We start from the raw sequence: 17,350 nt of genomic DNA, 5'->3' as shown, positions 1-17,350 counted from the left end.
TCATCGACAAACAAAACCCTAAAGAAGCCTTCATGAGGGCAGGCAAAAATGTCTTGCTGCAAACGGGCAAAGACATTTTGGGTCACCGAGAAACACCTATAAATGCCCTGCACGCTACCGAGTCAGGCATTCAGCAAGGACAAGGCAGAAAGAGACGACGAAGAAAACACCCTTTCACCAGACTTCAAGCTAGAAAGGCAAAGAAAAGAAGAACCGTTCGAGACTTAGACGTTTTCGATTATTGAGAAAAGAGACAAAAAAATGATGCACCGAGAATCTTGCGCTTGTTCCAAGACGGAACTGGATCTGTTTGCCATGCCCCCCACGATGATGATGATGCAAGAATCCCAGTGGGTGGAATTTCACCCCGTCTCCTCACTGACCGATTCCGCTCCCATCGAGTTTGAAATCAAAGGACAGCCCGAAGATTACATCGATCTGAATAGCACTTACTTGTACCTGAAAGTCAAAATTCTAGATAAGACTGGAGGTGCTATAGACGATGAAGCAGTAGCTCCCGTCAACAATTTCATGCATTCCTTGTTCAGTGGAGTGGACTTGTACTTGAATAACAAACTGGTCAGTAGCAGCATGGATACTTACCCTTATCGTGCCTACCTGGAAAATCTCTTGACGTACGGAATAGATGCCAAGAACACTCATCTAAATGCCTGTGTGGTATGGGAAGCTGACGAACCTACCAAGTTTGAAATATTGGAAACTGATGAAAAGAAAGACAACAATGATGGATTTGTAGAACGAAGAAAGAGAATCACGGGAGCCGACACAAGTTTAGAACTGATGGATCGTTTGCATTTGGACATGTGGTTGCAAGAAAAGTATTTGCTGAACGGGGTGGATGTCCGCCTGAGACTGAATCGTAGCAGTGCCGCTTTCCATTTGATGGCTGATAGTGACGGTTACAAAACCAAAATCCTAGAAGCCAGACTCTACGTACGCCGTGTGGAAGTGTTACCTAAAGTGGGAAACGACATCAGTCAGACGTTGAGCAGAACGACTGCCAAGTATCCCATACGACGCGTGGAAGTGAAAACCTTCACCATTCCCAAGGGACAGCGATCCATGATCGAAGATCATCTGTTCCAAGGACAGTTACCCAAACGTTTGATCGTTGGTATCGTCGAGAATACAGCCTTCAATGGAGCTGCCGAAAAAAATCCTTTCTACTTTCAACACTTTGGCGTGTCCAAAATCGAAGTCAGTCGCGATGGCAAGACCTTGTGTACCCGACCTTTCGAACCTGACTTTACCAAGAAGAATTACTTGAGATCGTACTTGTCCCTGTACGAAGCCACCGGACAGTTAGGAACCAATACCAGTCACGGTATTACGTACGAGGATTATGCAGGAGGCTACGCTTTGTGGGCTTTCGATTTCACTCCAGACCAAGGCAGCGACGAGGGACATTTCCACCCTATAAAATCCGGCCAGATTCGTGTGGAAGTTCAGTTTAAAGACCGAGACCCTGATGAAACGGTGAACGTCATCCTGTATGCAGAATTCGATAATACCATAGAAATCAACAGTTTGAGAGAAGTCATCCTAGATTACTAGAAACCATGGAAGACTGTTATCCCTCTTTACCTAGTGGAGAAACTTTTAGTGTTGCATTATTGTTAAAAAATGTTAGAGTTGTTGTTTAGTGTTAAGTGATTTTTGAATAAAAAATGTTGTGTTTTGAAAAAATTGTTTGATGTTATATTGTTGGATTATTGTTAAAAATGTTAGAGTTGTTGTTGAGTGTTAAGTGATTTTTGAATAAAAAATGTCGTGTTTTGAAAAAAAATGCCTTTGTCTTTTGTTTAGCTATAAGAATGTTGGATTGATGCTCTTTCATTTCTTACTATCCCTCTCATGACACTCACTAAACGTTGCGACTCAAAAACCGTGTGGGGATGTTTTCCTTCACGTCCGCGCTTTGACTTTAAGAACCGGGTTGTTTCCAGTCTAACCATCCATTGTCGACTCATCCTCCTAAGAAGATGTGCTCCAAACTAGCTAAACTCAACGAAGCCTACGTGAATTTGCATAGGGTCAGACACAGTCTGATACCGAAGCCAGAAGAAATAGAGAATGTGAGAATGTTAAAAATCACTGAAGACCTGATAGAAGAGCTCTTCAGAGAAGAAATGAACAGGGAAAAAGAAGAATGGACAGAGAAGTACAGACTTCAGAGACAGCAGCAACAACAACAACAAGAGCAGCAGCAGCAGCCTGAAGCTGACAGAGGCTTTGTCGATTGTCGTATCGACACCAAAGAGTTCTTCTTCTCTTTCCGAAGAAGCAGACCTATCGCCAGAAAGCTATCCTCAGAGGACATCGCATTCTTAGAAACTAAAAAAGAATGCCACAGCAAACAAAAAAAACCAGCCCTTTTCAGGGCTACCCAATACTCTAGAAAAGAAATAACAATCGATTTGCCAATGTGTGTAGGTAGAGTAGTGTGAAAATAAACACTAACTCTTTTTTAAAAAAATGTGAGGGTATGTGTTTGTGTGTTTGTGTTTGTAAGTGGTTAAGTAAGTTGGTATGGATAGTAGATTAAAATGATGTCTTTTTTTTTTTTTTGGTGTTTGAGGTGTACATTTGGGGTTAGATTGGATTGCTTTGCGTATGTGGATAGTCTATTGAAGTGATTTATAAAAAATTTTAAAATAGTGATGGGTAGCATAAAAAGTGAGTGAGTGTTTCTTTTAGGTCGGCGCGTTGTTTTATGGTCATGATCTAGGTAAGATCAATTTTATGTTTTTAGGGGATGTTTTCGTTCACGTCCGCGCTTTCACTATAAATTGAAACTCGTTCGGCAGTCCAGCTACCCTTGTTGATTGATCAACACCAAAAATGAACACGAGACTGGAGAAACTGTTGGAACTTCATGTGCATCTGGAATATGCCAGGCGCATATTAAATGAACTGGCCGCGGAAGCCATTGTGGAGGAGGGAAGGATAAGAGAGGAGGAGGAAAGAAGAAACAAAGAAGAGGAGGAGAGAAGATATAAAGAAGAAGAGGAAAGAAGATACAAAGAGGAGGAGGGAAGATACAAAGAAGAGGAGGAGGTGGAAAAGGAGAGAAGAAGAAGAAATTTCAGAATCCCAGAGAGCGAAAATTGGGATTCTGAAGCGACATATCCTGCCTCTGCTCTCTCCCCCAAAAAGGTAAAAAGTAACTGGGGGACAAGATGTGTATGTGGCGCTAGGCCTGGAAGGTGCCACCATTAACCAGGTGTCCATGAAGTTCAAAAAAAAAACCAGCCCTTTTCAGGGCTACCCAATACTCTAGAAAAGAAATAACGATCGATTTGCCAATGTGTGTAGGTAGAGTAGTGTGATTATAAACACTAACTCTTTTTTTAAGATAGTGTGAGGGTATGTGTTTGTGTGTTGGTGCTTGTAAGAGCTCAGGTATGTTTGTGGGAATAGTAGATTATGGGTTTCTTTATTGTTTCTTAGCGTAGGTGAAGAGTATAGTTAGGGTTCTGTAAGCGCTCACGTACGATTGTGTGGATAGTAGATTATGGATTAGTTTATTGTTCTTAGCGTATGTGTTTGTGTTTGTGTTTGTGTGTTTGTGTTTGTGTGTTTGTGTTTGTGTTTGTACCCGCTCACGTACGATTGTGTGAATAGTAGATTATGGATTTGTTTATTGTTCTTAGCGTATGTGAAGAGTATAGTTTGGGTTTTGTAAGCGCTCACGTAAGATTGTGTGAATAGTAGATTATGGATTTTGTTTATTGTTTCTTAGCGTATGTGGAGAGTATAGTTTGGGTTTTTATTATATGAAATGAGAAAGTATAGTTTGGGTTTTATTATATGAAATGAAAAAGTAGGGGGATGTTTTCCTTCACGTTCGCGCGTTGTTTGGTCATGATCTAGGTAAGATCAATTTTACGTTTTAGGGGGATGTTTTCCTTCACGTACGCGCTTTAAGTATAAGAACCCATAGTATTCGTCGTTCAAACCATTCTGCAAAGAATAAAAAAAGAAGATGGCTTCTAACCAAATGGACAAAATACAAACATTACAAGACGTTTTAGACAACTTAGGAATGATGGAGCAGATGTTAATAAGACTGGTTGAAGACCATTATTCCTATAGTCCCCATCGTGTAAAGATGGAAATTAATAACTTAAAAAAGGTAAAGGACAAGATTAGTGGTGTCATGAAAGAGATAAAGGAGGAGAAGGAGGATGAAGAGGAAAGAATAAGAATAAGCAAATGGAACGAAAAGATTGAAAAAGAAGAAGAAAATGAGAAGAGGAAGAAAGAAGAGGAGGAAGAGAAGAAGAAAGAAGAGCAGGAGAAAAAGAAAGAGAAGAAGAGAAAGAGTGTTGGAGATAAAATAAGAACTTGGTGGAGAAAAAGAAGAAATTAGAAGCAGAAGAGGAAGAAAACACAGAGGCCCTTTTCAGGGCCAGCCATATTTCTCGAAAAGAGATAGCCTTTCCATTTCCTACCCCTTTTTTAAAATTTAAATTTAAATTTAAATTTAAAAAAAAAAATCCCATATTCAATTCTCCTTGTCCCTAGACAAACCCAAACTCTATTCCCGTGTTAATTTCCCCTTGTCGCTAGACAGACCCACACTATAGTTCCATGTTAAATTCCCCTTGTCGCTAGAGTGACCCACGATTTTTCTCCATGTTAATTTCCCTTGACGCTAATCTGACCCACGATTTTTCTCCATGTTAATTTTCCCTTGACGCTAGAGTTGCCCAAGGGGTCTTGTAATGCTAATTCCCCTTGACGCTAGGGTGCCCCCATTTACTACTTATATGTATACAATAAATATAGAAATCCCATATTTAAATCTAGCTTTCAAACACAGGGAACTGAAACAGGGGCATTATAACTGGACAGTTAGCTGGGAGTATAAAAGCAATTATATTTGACATGAGTGAAAGTCACACTTGCTGATAACAAGGTGATGACAGATAAAGCAAACACTGGCACGCAAGCAACAGAATCTAGAGATATTCAGACCTGGGGCCTGTCCTAGGAATATAATATTGGTACCCTTACTCGTACCTCGTGGACAGGAACAAATCAAGTTGAGGCTACGAGATCGTAGCTAGTGGACAGTGTGTCTAGAAAGTCTACAAACCTGTAGTATGCTGTTCCATCAATAAGACGCGACGTGTTACGTCGACTTCAAAGACTTACATAATGCCGTTTTCTTTTCCTTTAAACGAAAGTAGTGAATGGGGCCACTTTAGTCTCAATGGACTTTAACGTTAAAAAATTGAATATCGAATATAGCCTCAATGGGAAATTAACATTACGGCACAAAATATCAAATATAGCTTCAAGGGGAATTTAACATGGTGGATGGGTCTGTATAGCCTCAAGGGGAAATTGAACATGGGGAGCACAAAATATCGAATATAGCCTCAATGGGAAATTGAACATGAGATCACAGGATATCGAATATAGCCTCAAGGGGAATTGAACATGGGAAAAGAACATTAGTTTTCCCATTGTCCTTATAACTGGACAAACAGGACAAACATCATAGGCATTATAGGAACAAGGGGAAATTGAACAGGGTCGGGACCCTATTTTAATATGGTCCCGAACTTATGGGTCTATGGACATGGAACATGGGAAATTGAAACAGGGAAGGGTCTCTATTTCTTTTGATTAAAAAATGGGGTAGGCAATGAAAGTCAAGGTCTTTTCGAGGCATATGAAGGGGCCCTGAAAAGAGCCATTGGTTTCATGATCATCTTCTTCTTTTATTTCCTCCACCAAGTTCTCACTTTTTCCATCATTCCTTTCTTCTTCTTCTCCTTCTCTGGCATCCAGTCTGGATGACCTATCGCTCTGAATTTCTCCTGTATTATGATCCAATTGTTGTTGAGTTTTCCAAAGGCCTCTTTTTTCTTTAAGTTTTCCTTATCCTTTCGTTCTTTATTCCACTTGTTTTTGATCTTCATGACTTCTTCCTCCATCACTTTTCTCATAAGTTCTTCCGATTTCTTAAGCTAGTCCAGGCCTTTTTTGACAAAGGACCACTCTGTCCATTCCATTACGTCTTCCAAAAAGCACCTTACTTCTATTACATTATCCATGGCTTCCTTCAAGTGACCAATCTTTACATACTCTGGATCAATAAAGCCTCTTAGTCTTTTTACTTCTTCTTCTATCATCTCTTTCACCAGATCCATAGCTAATTTCAGGTTTGTCACTTGCCTTCTGACAAAATCCCTGGTAACCTCATGCTTCCATTCACGTTCAATCCTTTCCACTACATAGGCTCCATCCACCATCCAATAACAAATGTCCTTCAACTGGTTAAACAATTCTGTTACAGCTACCATCTTCCTTGTCTTTATTTCTTAGAATGGTGCGAACGACGAACACTGTGGTTTCTTATATAAAAAGCTCGGACGTGAAAGAAAACATTCCCCTAAGAACCAAAACTTATATTACCTAGATTATCACTTAAAACGAGCGGACGTGAAGGAAAACATCCCCTACTTTTGTCATCTCATAGTATATACTATCCACACACGACAAGCAGCAAAATCAAACCCAAACTATACTATTCACACGCGCCAAGTAGCAAAACATAACCATAATCTACTATCCACACACGCAAATCAGCCAAATCAAACCCAGACTATAATATCCACACACGCTAAGCAGCAAAAACATATTCATAATCTACTATCCACACAAACGTACGTGAGTGATTACAAAACCCAATAATCTACTATCCACACAAACCTACGTGAGCGCTTACAAACACACAATCATATACATAAACACGTACAATCTTAACAGGAAAAGAGTGAGTGTTTATAAATACACTGCTTCACATACACACACATTGGCAAATGGATTACTATCTCTTTTCAAGTTTTTTGGCTAGCCCTGAAAAGGGCTATCTTTTTTAAGAACTCCACTACACCTGGTTAATGATGGTACCTTCCAGGCCTGGCACCACACACACATCTTCTACTCCAATCTTTCCAGTTGACTCTCTTAGATGGGAGTGCAAAGGCTGGATGAGTAGCCTCTTTACCCCAATCTTCTGTGTCTCTAGGATTCGGAAAACTTCTTCTTCCCTCTCTCTTTCCTCCTCCTCTTTTATTCTGCCTTCTTGTACGATGGCCTCCGCTGCCAGTTCATTTAGTATGCGCCTGGCATATTCCAGTTGCATCTGGAGTTCTAACAGTTTAGCTAGTCTGGTGTTCATTCTCTAGTGTTGATCAATCAACAAGGGTAGCTAGACTGGCGAGCGATTTTCAATTTATACGAAAAGTGCGAACGTGAAGGAAAACATCCCCCAAGACCCAAAACTTATATTACCTAGATTATCACTTAAAACGCGCGGACATGAAGGAAAACATCCCCTAAGACAAAACTTGGTTGGTTGGTTAGTTGGATTATAGTGGTTTTCGTTCTTTTGAACATGTACCACTTGTTTATTCACGAACTGCGTGATTTTTTAATTACTCCTGGGGGAAGGAAAAGGAGCCTCATCCCCCAGGCTTTTATGTACTCACAGAGTACTTTTTAATTTAGCCACTCAAGTGTAGGACTAACTAGTCATTAACAACCTGACTGAAAGGCTAATAAACATGAGTGTGAATAGTCACACCACACACTCATGTTTCTTAGTTGGATTGAAATGACCCAGGTGTCAACCCAAGCAGTATGTGACGCCCGCTACGATTGGTCGGCAGCGATGACGTCACATTAGGACACCTGGTCTTGTGGCAGGTGGAAACAGTTCCACATACTGCCACGTGTACGTTGTCCGAGAGTGGTACAGGAGGAAAGGTGCTCGGAAAGCCAGCCATGGATGTCGTGTACTCCCCAAAACGCCAGCCCGTACTTATTCCAAATCATGTCCAGTTTTACTAATGGATAAAATATACCATTAATGTGTTAGCCACCTCTGCAATTAATCAAATCATAAGAGTTATAAAGTTTTAATAAAATTTTCCGAACAAGTTTGAATTTAGTGTACATACTTATTGAAATTAAAAACCAATCGGTCGAGTCTAAACGACTTATAGCAATTGAGTAACGCATGGTAAAAGAGTAAGTGTGAGAATTTAAACGGCGGTACCAAAACAGATCAATTCAGATATAAGATTAGTTGATCTAGGAGGGATACCAAGCCAAAATGGATCCCTATTAGATATTTACAGGCAAGTTTAGTAGCCCTAAGAAGGGCTTTTGTTTTAGGCAGACGTTCCACGTCTGTCCTCTGCTTCCCTGCATAGCTGGGCTGTTTGCTTTCTTCGTTAGTTCCCCTGGAAAGGCATAACCATGAAGTTTAGCGATGTATTTTAGCCGACTCGGTCAGCTGGCGTAAGGAGAACTCTGAGTAAGCTTCGTAATAGAGCGCCAATTAATGTATTGGATTGCATTGACGAAGTGGCCCGCCTTTTTGATATCATCAATTGCCTTTCCCAGTCCCATATTCCGGTAGACAGAGCCTTCCTTTTCTCCACTCTGTTAGGTGGTGCAGGTTCCTCAGCTTCATCGCCGCTGGATGATGATACTTCCAGGGCTGCTGCCAGCGTGGAAGTTTCAAATTCTTCTGTGTCGTCTGCCAACATTACCTGGATTTGGTTGAGTATGTTAGTAGAAATAGCTGTGGAAGCTTGATTTAAAACTTCAGCCAGATGTTGTTTAAGAGACAAGGAGACGGTTAAGAGTAGATCAGGAAGGCAGTATAGATAAAGATTTTTTTAGAAATTTTTGATTCCTTATCTTATTGGTTTGGAGTGAAAACTTGTTTTATGGTTGTTTGTTTGTTATTATGGAGTCCTGTTTTAATTAATTCCTATTTTCCTATTTTAATTTTTTGTGGCCTTAATTGGTCTTTATTATTCGGGCTATAAACGGCTGTGTCAGTCTGTGAACCCACGAGACCTAGCAGGCCGTCATAATTCCCAAACAGTGATTTTGTAATATTCGTCCGTAACTGGTTTTTATTATTCGGGCTATGAACGGCTGTGTCAGTCTGTGAACCCACGAGACCGAGCCAGCCGTCATAATTCCCAAACAGTGATTTGTAATATTTTTGACTGGTCTTTGATTTACTTTCTTAGATTTTTTTGATTAGACTGGATTCGTGTATAAAACTTACGATATTTTCGAATGTTAGATTAATATTGGGGTTTGTGTTCAGCAAGAATTCTGGGTATGTTGCAGGGGATCCAATATTATGCTGTTTAACTTGAAACTTAGCCTTTTCAAGTGTATGGCAGTTGTTAAAAATATGCTCTAGGTCTTCTGGGACCCTGCAGTGGTAGCAGTTAGGGTTATGTGGTTGTGGTCCTATGTACTGTCCGAAGCTGTTAGCCAGCTTGGTTTTGCCCGTGAGTATTTTATTTATGAATTTTTGTTCACTGCCTTTTGTTTTGGGTGGTTTCCTATTTCTACAGACTTCTTTAATGATGGTTTTTAGTTTCCTGCCTCGAGTGCATGTGTTCCATAATTCCTGCCATTTATTATCAAGGAGGATTTTAGATATGCTATTGAGTTCGCATATGCTATAATCTAGGTTCATGTGAGTGGTTTCGTTTAGTTTTTGTTTAGCTGTTATATCTGCCATATCGTTACCGGGTATGTTAATATGGGATGGTATCCACATAAATTCTACTTGTAAGTTATTATTCTTCAGTATGTTTTAACAATAAATTGGTTTGCCTAAGATAGTTTTCTCTTGATTTGGTGTTGTTATTAAGTGTTGAGTTTATGACGCTTAGCGAGTCACTTATTATTACCGCTTGGGGTATTTTGTTCTCTTTGATCCATTTGAGTGCTTCAAGTATGGCCCAGAATTCAGCTGTGTATATGGAGCAGAGGTTAGGTAGTCTTCGTCCTACTTTAATGTTAAGTTCGGGGATTACGTAAGCTGCTGCTGTTCTGGGTGGTTCTGTTATTTTGGATTCATCAGTGTAAATCTTAATGTAGTTGCAATATTTTGAGTTGATTTCTTCTGCACAGACTGTGTTTAGTTTGAGATCCTGTTCGTTTTTATTGCCATATTTCGTAATGAGGGTGTTAACTGAAAGGTTGATATTTATCCATGGTTCTTTGTCATAGTGATTTGCAATTTCTGCTTGGACGTTGTCTATAGGAAGTTGTTCAACTAATTGATGGGCTAATTTCCCTGCTGGTATGTTTTGTGATAATTTAGTTCGTAAAGGTACGTTGCATTTATTTATAGCTAGCCGGGTGTGGGGGGGTGTCGGGGTGTGTTGTTAGCCTGGCTGCATATCTGAGGGTGAGTTCTTGTCTTCTAAGGTGGAGCGGCAGTTCTCCAGTTAAGATTTGAAGCTCCACTAGTGATGTGGATGGTAGTGCTCCAGTGCAAATAATTAGGGCCTTTCTTTGTATGCTGTCTAGATTCTTGAGGTTATTTTGGGGTGCCGAGTTGTAAATTTGGCATCCGTAATCTAGTTTAGATCTAATTAACGATTTATATAATGCTAATAAGGTTTCTTGATTGGATCCCCAGGTGGTTCCTTTAAGGGTTGTAAGGAGGTTAAGGTCTTTATTGCACCTTTTGACTAGTTCATGTATGTGGTGTCCTCAGTTTAGCTTGGAGTCATAATGCATTCCTAAAACTCGTGCTACTTTTACGAATTTAATTTCTTGATTTTGGATGGTGAGTTTGGGAAACTGATTTTGTAATTTACGTTTGGTGGTGAATAATACTGATATGTTTTTTCATGGAATAATTTGAAACCCCATTTATCAGCCCATTTCCCTATTTTGTTTAAACTTGTTTGAATATCGCTGATTACTTTGTGGTTGGAGGGGTTTCCTGCTCTCCATAATCCACTATCATCAGCAAATTGTGAGAGTTCAGTTAGTTTTGATGTTAAGTTGGTGTCCAAGACATTAATCATGATGTTGAAAAGGGATGGGCTGAGTACGCTGTGGTGTACCTTTTTCAAGTGTGTGTGGTTCAGAGTAGGTGTCGCCGACTTTGGTTGATATTTTACGATCAGCGAGGAAGTTTTCAATGAATTTAAACATTCGACCTGTGATGGCGTAGTGGTTGAGTTTGGCTAATAAGCCTTTGTTCCGAACAAGGTCGAATGCCTTTTCGAGGTCAATAAATACTGCAATTAAATTCCTATCAGCTTTGCATTTGGAGTTGAACGCTAATTTGATTGCGGTTTCCAATCGTATTAGTTGATCCGTGGTGGATCTTTTGTTTCTAAATCCGCATTGATTATCGGAGATTAAATTATTGCTTTCTAGGTGGTGTTTGTGTCGGTTGGTGACTATGGTTTCCATGATCTTAGAAATGTTGTTTGTTAGGGAAATGGGTCTGTAGGAGTTAATATCGTTAGGGTCTTTTCATTGCTTGGGTATTGGAATTACTATTGCGTGCTTCCATTTATCGGGTAGTTTGCCTGAGGTTCATATTTGGTTTAGTAATTTAACAATTGTTTGTTTGATCTTCCCTTGGGCTAGTTTCGTTTTTGGTTTTCAATGCTAGTTCGCATTCGTAAGTTGTAATGTCTTTATTTAGGTTCGAGACTTTGGGACCGAGGTCTTTAAAGAGATTACTATGGGTTCTTTCTACTTTGTCCCTATGTAATTGAAATGTTGCGGTGTGGTTGGTGTTGCTACTCATATCTGAGAAATGCTGAGCTAGTCGGTCAGCTTTTTCTTTATTAGTAATGGCTCCAGCTATTTTTGGGGTGGTGTTAATTGTCTTTCCTCTGATTGATCTAATCTTATCCCAGCCTTGTTTGGTACTAGTTGTGATATTGATATTCGTGCAGTAATTATGCCAAGTTGATTCCTTTGCCTGTTTAATTATGTTTTTAAGGTTTTTCTCCTTTTGTTTATATATAGTGAAATCAATAGAGTTTTTAGTGCGTTTGAATTTATTGATTGCTTTTTTCTTACCAGTGATGGATTGCTTGCATTCATCATTCCACCATGGGACTGCTTGTTTATTTGGGTTACCACTAGTTTTGGGTATGTTGGTGGTGGCTGCCTTTAGTATGGTATCAATCAGGTTTACGAAATATTTATTAATATTATCATTTTCTAGGTTTTTGGTGTCTACTTTGCTTAGTGTTTCATTAAATGCGGCCCAATCTGCTTTTGAATATATCCATCTAGGGTTTCTTTTTAGCGAGTTGTACTGGACCATCATCTGCAGGGTGACTATTACTGGAAAGTGGTCACTGCACTTTCCAGTCCGCCACCTGGGTTATTGATGGCGAGCAAATGGTGAGATCGATGGCGGACATGAGACCGTTTTCTGGGTTAAGGCGTGTTTTTGTACCGTCATTTAAAATGGTCAAGCTAGATTCTGCGGTCCATTCTTCAATCAATTTGCCTCTTTTGTCCGTCACACCGCCCCCCACCCCCACCCCCACCCCCATAGCTCGTTATGGGCATTGAAATCTCCACAGTGATGATCTGATCTACTCGTTTGTGATCATTTATTTCTTTGGAAGTAATTAAGTTGGCTGTGCCTGATGCTCCCCCGGGTCATAAATGTCGAATATTTGTATTTGACCCTTGCCTGTATGAATTATGAGGGACTGAATTTCGAATGCTTCGTTGCTTCCTGGGGTTGGTGTTATGGTAATTGTTGTTACATTCGGGATGTTATCTGCTATATAGATGGCTAAACCCCCACCTCCTTGTCCCGTGGTTCGATTTTTGAAGTGACCTGGGGCGTATCCTGGGAGTTTGGATATTTGTTTGGCTCTACTTGTTATTTTTGTTTCTTGAATGCATATAATATCTGGTTTGTGTTCTAAGTTTTGTAATTTGGCTTTGAGTTCACTGATATTACTTATTAGCCCTCTTGCATTCCATTGCCATATTATAATGTTCCGGTTTGTTGTATAATCCATTATTGGGGTGGTCATTTATTGATTGTTTTGTGTTGAGGGTTATGATGTTAACTTCAAATTTGATTCGATTTTGCTTATTATCTGTGTTATTTTATCCACGATGGAGTGGTGGTTGTTGATATGTTCGGCTTTGATCTCTACGAGTAACTTTTCTATTGTCGGGTTTGACAGTGATTTGTTTTTGGTGTTCGTGTTATCTGATTCTTCGGGGTGGAGTTGTGAGTCTTTGTGGGATTTGATTAAGAATGTATCTTGTTTACTTAATCTTGTTTGATCTTGTTTGACCTTGTTTGACCTTGGTTGGTTGGGTGTTTGGGCTGTGGTTGCTTCAGTTGCTGGTTTGTTTGGGGTCATGATATGGTGGTGATTTGTATTACTGGGGGTTAGTTTTTTCGTCGCATGATATGGGATTTGCTTGTTGTTCATGATATCTATGGTTTGATATTCCTTGATAGTGTTGGGGTGACTTTTAACATTCTCATATTCTCTATCTCTTCTGGCTTCGGTATCAGACTGTGTCTGACCCTATGCAAATTCACGTAGGCTTCGTTTAGCTTAGCAAGTCTGGAGCACATCTCCGTAGGAGGATGAGTCGATAATGGATGGTTAGACTGGAGACTTCCCCGGTTTTATGGACAAAGCGCGGACGTGAAGGAAAACATCCCCACACGGTTTTCGAGTCGGAACATTCGATGAGTGTCATGGGAGGGATAAAGAGAAGTCAAAGAGCATGAATCAGAATTCCTATAACAAAACAAAAGACAAAGGCATTTTTTTCTTCAAAACAACATTTTTTTTATTCAAAATCACTCAACACTAACAAATAACACATTTTTTTCAACAATAACCATTCAATATAACATCAAACATTTTTTCTCAACTAACACTTTACTTTAAACAAGGTTGACAACGTTGTGAATGAAATTGTGATTTCCACTGTTGGAAGTTATTAGGCCATTGATGGACACTACGTTTCCTAGCTTGAGACAAAAGACAAGCATAATGGTCACAAAACCATCGATCTACTTTCACATCGTTTCTAGAAGAAGAACGAGGATCAAAATGAGTCACTAAATGCTCTAAAGAATAGCCCAGGCTGCGATGATGCAGAAAATACACACAATATTGTCCACACACCAAGGAATCTGTGCCTTGTAATTGGATATTCACTGATACCCCTACTTTATCGCAGGCCTTTTTTTATACTGGAACGCGTCGCCACTGATTGTCTTTACGTCGTATCAGCTTGAGGACAGGCATGACACGTCGTGCAGGGGTACGCAACGGACTAAATAGAGCCAGTTCTTGCTTGGACAAATCCAGTAAACTTCGTAACATGCCCGATCTCTCTTGGACTTTGGGAGCAAGTAGTTTGTGAGCAGCGACCACTGCCACTAAATTGGAGGGTCCTGCCACTGGAGAACTTTTTGGGGTCATTAACGGAGAAGTTCTTGGTGTGATCAACGTCTCCAAGTACTTCTCAGTTATTGGTGTCATCAACGGAGAAGTGAATGAGCCTGAGGCTACAGGAGACGCGGTCACCGTCCTTGCAGGTCGTGGTTTGCGAGTGTAAGGTTGCGTCCTGGCCGAAGTGCCTCTCTTGCGCCTAGTTTTCTGTGGGCTTTTCTTTTTCCGGGGTGGTGACTGAAAAGAGGAGGGTCCCGCCATTGGAGAAGTTCTTGGAGACACGGGTCTCCTTGGGGACCTGGTCTTGATACCGTCTCTCTTTTTCTTCTTCTTGGAGCTTCGTTTGACTTTTTTCGTAGGGAGAACTTTGGGAGCATTAGGATCCCATCTTAAGAGAGAGCGAATGATGACACTTCCTAGTGTACCGCTCCCTCCAGGTTTCAAAATGATTTGTTTTTTGGTTTGAGTGTCGATACGGGGATCGGCCAGTTGGGTCAAAGCGACTTTGTTTCGATCAAAAAAGCATTTGGTTATGAGGAATCTGAATGATCCCTTGTAGTAATTCACGTCCTGTCACCGTGAACCATCGTAAGACTTCTTTGAGCCTATCTTCTAAGACACGAGCCCGTATTTGTGGATTTTTTTCTCGACTGATGCCATATAAGGCACGAATCAATTTGACGGGAAGATGCGACTAAAGGGACGTCATGTTCAAACTGTGTGAGAGACAGACAAAAAGTGTCTGAGGTTTTTACAGATTTTTTTATAGTGAAACTAAGTCGATGACGAAGACGTGTACAGGAAAGGCCCTCCGTCCTGGCACCAGTGGTGAAACAATTGGGTACGAAATCGCAAATCATCGGGGGTAGTAGGTTTCAAATCGACGAGTAAATAGGCGTGTGGAGTTTGAGTGGCATCGTCGTACGCATGAGTCAGCCAAGGCGTTCCTAACTGTTTGGCTAAGACTTGCACTTGCGATTTATCTCGAGGGCTTTTAAACAAGACCACGTAATGCGCATTAAGACTGATGGTGCGATGGGCTTTACTTTGTTGAAACAAATTTTGAGTGATGTAAATGACACTGGCATTACGATGATGCCCTTTGCGAGTGAACCAAAGTTTAATTTCTTCTTCGTCTTCTCCTAAAATGTCGTCGAAAATGACCGAATGGGTTTGACGGGAGTCAGAGACGATGCCGTCGCCTTCTATAGGAATGCCTTCCACAAACACGATGGAATCGCCTTGACTTTCTCGCAAAAGGCTGTACGCCGATTGCCACTCTTTGTAACACCACACGATGCGTTGAGGTGTCCGATCGATCAAATGATGTTTATGTTCGATCAAACGTTTGACAAATTCGGTTTTGCCTGAACCGCTATGTCCAGCAATGAGCATGTTAAAGGGATGGCGAAGATACAAAACCTCCCAACTGGCACGATCTAAGTGTTCGTCGATGACTTTGACAGTGGATGAAGAGGGAGCAGAGACAGCAGAGGTAGCCATAGTGTTAGGAATGTCACTTGTGACACGAAAACAAACAAGACAAGAGTTTATATACTTTTTTAAGGACACGTTTATTGAATGTTTAAAACATGAACACGAAACACAAAAATACATAAAAGCCAAAGGCTTAAGTACAACGATAAATGGCACATGAAAACCATCAACGTGGAATAGAAACAAGTTTCTCTACAACATGTTTTGGGTAATGTTCTGACCAGTTCTATAGGCAGTAAAGTCACATAAGTGTCCTCCCGAAAGGGTCTTTCAGGCATGTCCACGACAGTCCTGTCCTGAGTGACGAGTTCTTCTTCTGGTACTGTCACTAACACAGGTTGAAAAGTGACTTTTTCCTTGAACAACTCTCGTGCATACTGGGCCACTTTTTGGGTCCAAGCCTCAAATCCCCCTTTTTCCAGGCAGGTACATCTGTCCAATGGGGGTGTAAGTCACAAGCTACACACACATCGTCATACACGTCTTGGGTAGCTAAAAGTTGACGAATCTTTCTTTTCCTGTAGAAGTCGAGAAGTATCCAGATGAAAACGCAAGGCTTTGAGCAAAATGAGACTTTCGTGACCATTTAAGGCCATTTGGGTGGTAAGTACTGATCGTAAAGAGTCCACAAGGAATCGGCTGGTAAACGAAATCCCAGAAAACAAGTCACTAAGACACACACCACTTGTCGACCCAAACTGAACGGAAACAATTCTTGTAATAATTGATGGTAATGATCCACGGTTTGAATATGGTCATTGAGTTCCTTCCACGGAATCTGTTCAATCACATGTGATAAAAGCCTTGGCATGGCAGCCTGTTTTATATTCTTTTTTCGGATGCAATAAATGTACTTTCTACCTAGAGATATTCGTTTTCCAGTAGGGAATTTAAATACTCCATGTGCTAACCTACACTCCAAAGTTCGTTCCACAGTTCGTTCAGAAGTTTCGTCTTTCTCTAAACAGATGTTACATAAAATATGTTTGTAATTCTTCAACTTTTCTTCCTCAGTTCGTTGCAGTAGGTCTATCTCGAAGTAATGATAAACATGAACATGTCGATCGTTTGCCACCTCAAAGTGTTGAACAATGTCTGACCACTGAAACAATTTTCTGACGAATCAGTTCCCTTATAGCATTTAGGTACCAGTGGTTAAAGATCTGGTGACGTAACGGATGTAATTGTTCTTTACGTTTGACTTGTATTTTGACCAGTTCACGGTAAATGCGTTCTCTCAACTCCATAGGCAAGCCCAAAATGTTCTCTTGTAAAGTATCCAAACGTACATACACTGTTTTTGGAATCACTGGGTGGTGACCAATAGCCTCGTTTACCTTTGTAACGGATGTAATATCCACTCATAATCAGTCTTCTTATACTTTGGAAAAGAGCATAATTTAAAAATGGATGAATAACTTTGCGTTTGCGTTTCACTTGAATTTTGACCAGTTTTCGGTAAATCCTTTCTTTCAACTCCACAGGCAAGCCACGAATGTTCTCTAGCAAAGCATCCATGAATAGGTCAGTCAGAATTTACAATCTTCTCCTAGAGCAAAAGTAATCCA

The sequence above is a fragment of the Sinohyriopsis cumingii genome, unplaced genomic scaffold, assembly GCF_028554795.1.
Source record: "Sinohyriopsis cumingii isolate HCF-2022 unplaced genomic scaffold, ASM2855479v2 utg002115l, whole genome shotgun sequence".
Lineage (NCBI taxonomy): Eukaryota > Metazoa > Mollusca > Bivalvia > Unionida > Unionidae > Sinohyriopsis > Sinohyriopsis cumingii.
Note: the sequence above shows the minus strand (reverse complement) of the source record.